An 8048-nucleotide genomic window follows, 5' to 3' on the forward strand; every position below is an offset into this window, starting at 1 on the left:
GTGTCGTATACCGAATCCCACCAGGATATGAGGAGAAATTTGTAACGTGGTCAAAATTTAAAGCAGACCCGGTAAGGGACTACATTGAACGGAGGGAATGTAACAACGTAACGGACCTCATGGTCCTTTTAAGGAAACGGTACGCTCCGTGTCGCGGGTATGAGGAACTTATGTTAGAAATCAGAAGACTTAGGACGCTACCACAGGAAAATATAATTGATTTCGTTCATAGAGTTAGCCGGTTATGTCGGTACGCGAAAAGCTGTGCTGCCGAGATGTTCGGACAGACCTCTGTTCAATACACACGAGAGGCCGAACAGTTAGGCCGTACCGCGTTCATTTTAGGATTGCCGCAAAGAATGTCTGCGGAAATACGCTTGATCAATCCAGAAACACTAGACGAGGCATTTGATTTGGCATTACAAGTCGAGAGACGCGAACGAATTTCCTCTACCGCGTTTTAGGATGAGACCTACGCGTATGGGTTCCCGGCTCGCGCTCCGACATCCTACGATTATCATAGGGAAAGGATAGAATGGCGCGAACCTCGTGATGAAACAGAGTACGAGTATCCGAGAATGTCATTCCCCGCGTATACCATACCGCGTTATTCTGAACCAAACTATTAGCCGTGCAGAGAAAACGGTCAGGACTATTACGGAGACAGTTATGATTATTACAAAGCCGGTGACCGATATCCACGTTCCCGTCCAGTGTCTCCTTACAACACCCGACGCCTATGGTCGGAAGAGCCACCTCAACGACGTGAGCCATACGAACCGACGCGTCAGCAAAATCGTGCATACCAGAGACTGCCCTCGCCTGCAAGGAGATATGATCAAAATTTTTCTCCACCGAATGTAAGAGGAAATATGTCTCGAAGTCAAACACCGCCGCGACCAGCGCAAACAAATCGAGGGACGCAACGAGAAGGAACACCGCGTAGACAGTTTGAAGGGAATCAAAGTCAAACGAGGCATTTAATCTCCTACGGCGACCGCTCAAACAGCAACGGAGCTGGCGTAGCCCACTCCAACCCCTGGAGCGTGAGGTTCCCCCTCCTGCGAATTCGCGTCAAGGCAAAGAAATTGGGTTCCGGAGAGGGCGAATTCATAATTGACACAGGAGCCGTTCTAAACATATTAGCGTTAAATGCTATCCACCCTGATGCACCCGTCATTAGCCGCGAACGAACCGAAATTGAGGGCTTAAAGGGGAAAATTTTTTCTGAAAGTGTCACCTGCGTCAAAATTAACGGAAGTTGAGCCTTATTTTATGTTATTAAGAATCCAAATTTGCCTCCTGGAATATCTGGTTTGATAGGTAGCTCATACTTCTTACAAGAACAAGCCTCCGTTTCTTATTTTCATCGTTCACTAGTGACGACCACTCGCCCGATCCATTCGATACATTTTTCTAATTCAGCCGAAATAAACAACGCTTTACAATTGTGCGAAGAGGGACGAAAAACCCTTCGAGCATATCTCGCAGAACATCGAGAATTGAAACAGGAAACCGACGAAAATTTTGAACAAGATCCTCCATCACGTCCTCTTACACCACTTTCTGAAGAACAGCTCGCTGAAGACGAAGCATATGATTTAGAAGAATATAAAATTAGCTACCCTTCCCCTGACGAACGATTGGATAATATCATGGACAAACTGAAAATAGATCATTTAGACAACACGGCACGCAACCTGGTAATAAAGACAGTAGAAGAATATTCGGACAGATTTTTCGTTCCTGGTGATTCGAAAAAACCGAGATAGCAACGCATTCCTAGAATCCGGCAATGCTCTTTCACACGAAACCAGCGCCGAATCATCCATTCTAAGTAACTGTTCTTCAACTCCGGCAAGTCCTTCTCTCTCAAAGGAACAAGTTACCATCTTAAGAAGTCTCGATGAAACAATGGAATTCCCGGAACCAGAAAATTTGGATGAAGGATTAACATCGAATAGGGATGCTGAGCAGAGACCGGCTGCAACGATGAAACGTGTATCTTGGTCGCTGCCTCCGATTGACGAAGCTTTAAATTTCCCCAATTCAACGATGATACATCCTACCTCCACTGCCCATAAAGGAGATTCCATATCTTACACAGAAGAGACAACCCAGCACACTCCCTCGTTAAAACGATCAACGGAATTCGACACATTTATAGATAATATGAAAACCTTAGCTCCATCGGCAAATTTGGAAAACCTACATCGTTCCCAATCTCGGTTTCGCGAACCAGCAATTCAAGCACAGAAAAGTACCACTCCAGAATGCGATGTAACCATCTCGGAAACAACACTAACAGCCGCTTCGGATAACTACGTTCATTTTATACCAGCCGATCGAGTTCTTACCAGCCCGATAAGCAAAACTCTAAAAGCACTTAGCTTACTTCAAGAAACAGATTTACTAACGAAGGATTTAGAAGAAGGACGAACAATAGTTACACGTTCCGAAAGAGGGAAAATTTTTAACATTGTTGCAACCAGGAATTTCTTCCACGAAGTAAATGAACGAAAATTGGAACAATTATTAGTCGATCTTCGAACCATGGTAGAAAAAGAGCGCATCAGCTCGTTTCGAATAGCAGCGTATGGCGAAACTCTACACCATTTCAGTGCCAATACCCTTAAATCTTATTTAGAAGAAATATTTCGGAAAATACTAATATGAATCAAAATTTGCACAGGGAAAATTCAAACACCTGAACAGGATCAGCGCGAGGACATTATTCGGTACTATCATGAAAGTTTAATAGGAGGACATAAGGGAGTAACGAAGACCTACCAACGGATACGGAACCACTTCGATTGGCCGCGGATGCGACGTGATATTGAAGATTTTATAAGAAACTGTCGCAGTTGTTATGAACAGAAACTCGTCCGCATAAAAACTCGTGAACCAATGCTTATAATGGATACACTAGCCAAACCGTTCGACGAAGTGGCTCTCGACACCGTAGGTCCCCTTCCTATGACCCCTAGTGGAAATCGACATATTTTAACTATTTAATATCAACTATCAAAATTCTGTGTGACAATTCCATTATTCCATATTCGTGCGCTTACCGTCGCCGACGCTTTGTCGCGCTATTTCATCGCAGTTTTCGGAGCACCGCGCGCTATTCTGACCGACCGCGGAAAAAGTTTCATCAATAATCTACTGCAGGGCATAGCTCGCGTATTTAGAGTAGATCACGTTACAATATTTGGTCACTGCCCCCAGACAAATGGCTCACTAGAAAGGAGCCACATCGTTCTCACCGAATATTTAAAACACTATTTGGAAAGATACGAAGAGTGGGACTTGCTGTTGCCCTTTGCGACCTACTCGTACAACACTTCGGTACACGAAGCGACGAACTTTACCTCGTACGAAGTAGTATTCGGTTAGTTAGCCAGGAATCCATTCACGCCGCTGTTTCAGGACGAAATTGCAACATATCCTTCATACGTACAAAATTTGGTTCAACGCCTAGATGAAATTCGGTCAATGACACAGAAAAATATAGATGAAAAGAAATTACGTTCAAAATTATATTACGATCGCAAAAGTAACGAAGTTAATTTCAAGCCAAATGATCTCGTCTATGTATTAAAAGAACCGCGAATAGGAAAATTCGATTCACACTACGAAGGACCCTTCAAAATTTGCGATACCACCGAACAGAATAATGCTATTTTAATAAAGGGAAACAGGCAGAAATTCATGAAACACTTCGACAAATTAAAGCATGCTCACTCCAATGAAAAACCGCCTTGAGGATAACTAACTACTTCGAACGAAATCAACACGAATAATTTAAATAATTATTAGTAAAAGTTTAGTTAAAGTTAAATCGCATTAATCTCATCTCGTAACGCAACATTCAAATTCCCCGTACTTCGAACGGCAAGCGTTTGGAACACACGCACCGTCGGCAAATTCGTACGATGCCGACGTTGTGGCAATATTTCGACAACCAAATATTACAAGCCTAGCAAAGGTTAGGGAAGCTACTTAAATTCTTTTCTCTCGACAGAAAATGTCGAATAAGCAAGTTTTAATAATGTTTGGTATACCCTGTGGACGTTTAGTACGGCTATCGAAATTGAAGAAAACTACGAGATTTTACCAATAAAAAACTATCCAGGCCTATATTATGAGGAGCTACGGCCACTCCGAATCTTTCATGCCAAAAGGAAAATAGTAACTGCTTTAGGCGTACAAGACATCCTCGACGCAAAACCACACATCCAACCGCAAATAGAAAAAATCTTAATGATCTGTAGAACCCATAACTGGGGGAATTGCCCAATGAATGCTCTTAAGATACAGCTGGGAAAAAAGTTAATAGACGCAAATCGATATGAGCAACTTTTACGTTATAGTCTAACGAAACCCATAAGTGCAAGGACACAAAGATCGGCACCACTAGGATTTATCGGGACAATTAGCAACGCTCTTTTTGGAACACTTACGGAAGACGACGCAAAATATTACAATCAGGAAATAGATAAAATTTATAAGGATCAAATGCATTTATCACAATTATTGGGTAATCCGACACACATAATTAGATCAGAATTTCAAGACATTCATCAAGATTTACTAACTCTCAGGAATTCATCCCTGAGAATGAGCAATAGAATAAAAGAAATAGCCACAGGATTACAGAAACTCAACGAAGTCGAGGCAGAAATGGGAATAGAGAGTCGCAACATTTTGGACAAATCAAGACACGTAGATGAATATCTTCACGCTTTACAAATACTGACAGACGCAATAATGTTTGCTAAATTAGCAATATTGCACCCCGCAATACTATCACCCAACTAACTCGCAACTACGTGCACCCAGATAAATCAGTCAACACCATACGAATTCCCTCTATCCTTAACGGAACTACATTCAGAGGAATTTTATAAAATAATTACAACCAACACCGCCTATTCGAATGGAAGAATAGTAATATCAGTAGAAATTCCTCTGCTGGACAAAACACCTTTTAACCTTTATCATTTACACCCATGTCCTTCCTTTCTACCTATATCCCACAATATCTCTACTGCCATGGTCGTAGTCCCACAAACATCATTCCTGGCAATTAATAGGATCCACCGGAAATACTTCCTGCCCACGGAAAATTTTGTCTAAGGATGCAAGTCTCATCCCGATAAATATGTTTGCCAACTCACATTACCATTATACAATCTAGAAGAAGCACCGATTTGTGAAACCAATATCTTAACACAAACACAAACCATAGAATGGAAAAAATGTAACGTCAGATCCTTAAAATCAACTCATACGGTCACTAACCACCTTTCAATTCCAAACACGTGGTTGTATTCTGTCAGGGAGAAAACGCCATAGAAAATCAAATGCAATCATCGCGCAGCAGGGTATGAACTAATACACGGCTCCGGAATTTTGAAGCAGAAAAAGAACTGCCAGGCACAAGTCGACAACTGAAGACTTATCATATCAGAAACAACAACACTTCGAATGAATTCAACGTTTAAGTCACTTTTAACATTAAACATAACAGAATTGATACCACAAATATCACCCCATCACGTAAAAATAATATCCGACTACCAACTACACAACATACCAATAGGAATGTTACATGACAAAGCAAACGAAAAATCTATAGCGCTAACAGAAATAGAACGCCAGGCCCAAGATCTGGCAACGCACCACCGTACTCAACGGTTAACAACACATATGATTTACGGGGGTGCTACAGTAGGGGTGTTGATCATTTTAATTGGAATATTATGGATTACTAAAAGAAATTGCAAATACATTTGCGAAAGAAAATAAAAACTAGAAATGACAATAAGAGAACGAACAGGAACAAGAACCATCGGAACACCGGGTATAAGGCCAACGATCTCACCTCCACTATGCATTACCGAAATCCCGAGTACACGTCCCGCAATCGCAGCATTGACATCGGGAAAGACAACGCAAGTACATTTTTTCTAAAGGCAACAGGTAAAGCAAATCCAATCAGAACTCACCGTTACCACCTCCATTCATACCTAATACGTCCTATATAAACCATCGCACAATTACCCCATCCCATCATCAAAGTTTTTTTTTGCGTGAACAACAAGTACCAAACGACAAATACCGATCAACAAAAATGGGTTACTACAGGAGACCGATAAGTGGTATGTTTCTTAACAAAACTACATAATTAAAGAACAACGCTACCCTAGTATTAACCCACAATTAACTAAGTTTCTTTTCCTTCCGTTAACCCTAGCAACCCTCCCTATATTCGACGACACGATGTTACCACGGTTGATCACCCCCGCTGAGAGGGTCCTGCTGGGGCCCTATTTAGACCACCTCCGGCGGAGGTAGTGCGTGGAGGGGCACTCCTGGGTGGCCCAGAACGGAACAATCAAATGCGACGGATGCCACTGGATGCTCCAGGAGGCAGAGGCGCGGGGATACCAACCGGCCTCAGTGCACCGCCTACTCCAGGAGATTTGCAGGGCGCATGCAGCAGCCCAATGCTCGTTTTGCAGGCGAAGGGCTCTCAATAGGGGAAACCCGAAGGAGTACCCGCAGTGCATAAGGGCCATCGCCGCAACCCCTTGGGTCGAGCTGGCGGTGCGACCAACCATCGTAGTGCCACCCCTCCCCCCGGCACCGAATAATTATGTCAAAATTGTATATTATTTTATATTAAGAATTTATATTATATTATATTATTTTTAATTTTATGACAGTTTTATATAGAATAATTTATAATATATAGTATATAATGTATAGTACAGTTTATAATAGTATATGGAATAGTTTTATGTTTCTCTTCTCTTTTCTTTCTTCTTTTTTCTTTAACTCATGTACGAATTTTTTTATATATATATAATGTTATTGGAGTTTAACTTAATAAGAAGGGGATAAATAAACGAGGAAGGTTTCTCTGAAAATAAACAAAGTTTTTGTCATGTATTTACATTCACTTAACCTAATAAATTTTATTACAATTATTTACATACCTGAAAATAAACAAAGAAACTACATTCAATGTTTATTCTTTATCCTATTCTAAATCTAACAATCTTTTTTTATACCGTTTAATTATCTTTCTAGTTTTAACTAGCCTCTCGCATTACGCAGTCTCTCTTCTCTCTTCCCTTCTCTCTTCTCTTCTCTCTTCTCCTCGCCGACTCGCGTGTGAGCGCAGGAGCGATCAAAAGTTAATTTTGAGGAATTGGGCTTTCTTACATATATATATGCAAAATATATACTACTTTATATTATTGAAAAAAAAAAAAAAATAAAATAAACTATCAGCTAGTTGTAGTATGGGCCTTCGATGAAAAGGTACACCCTTGCTATACAAAACAGCCTCTCGAGACTTGTTGTGTCTGGCGTTGGGGGTGTTACAGCCGGCCCTGCCGGTGTCCCTTTTTATCGACCTCGCATTGCGAATAGTTAAGATCAATAGACTTTTAGGAATGCGCACGAACCACAATTCAAATCGTGTTATTCAACCGAGTCGAGTGAACCGCAAGTCAGCAAACAAGCGTCAGCAATATTAGGCTCTTGGGCACGAATCACCTATTGAATTTGGGACTTGCTCCAATTTCGGGAAATGTGGCAATTAAGATTCCGAAATTACGAATTACGCCAGGCAAGGATCTGGGGCTATATAAGCCCGTGGTCACGACCATGGACGGCTCTTTGTGTATTATTATTTTGGCAGTTATTATTCTGTAGTCGCGGACGGGTTAATCTCTCGCGTTAGTCTTATTCAGGTATCGTGTATCGTATCTTCGGCTGAGTAAAGAGTTCGCGTAAGTGAGAACATATGCACTAAAGATAGAGTCACCGCGGAGTTACCTACGAAAATCCGACGTTTAGTATTCGCCAATCATTAGAGTCCCGTGTCGCGAGTGTACAACCAGACCAGATCCTCGCCACAGTCGAGCCCAGAACAATCTGACGACAGCGTTAATAGCATAAGATCAACGATTGGTATTGTTAAAACCATCTGCAATTGTATAATTTATATTCCTGTTTGTACATAATCCCAAACT

General features: G+C 41.5%; 1 long non-coding RNA gene across 1 annotated transcript; it reads left to right on the plus strand.

Moving 5' to 3' along the window:
- The first annotated feature begins 6020 nt into the window (after positions 1 to 6020).
- LOC128892658 (uncharacterized) lies at positions 6021 to 7820 on the plus strand. The gene is made up of 2 exons (XR_008461136.1): positions 6021 to 6164; positions 6260 to 7820. It is a non-coding gene; the product is annotated as an uncharacterized LOC128892658 (long non-coding RNA).
- The last annotated feature ends 228 nt before the right edge of the window (positions 7821 to 8048 follow it).

This window comes from Hylaeus anthracinus, unplaced genomic scaffold, assembly GCF_026225885.1.
Source record: "Hylaeus anthracinus isolate JK02 unplaced genomic scaffold, UHH_iyHylAnth1.0_haploid 13199, whole genome shotgun sequence".
Classification (NCBI taxonomy): Eukaryota; Metazoa; Arthropoda; class Insecta; order Hymenoptera; family Colletidae; genus Hylaeus; species Hylaeus anthracinus.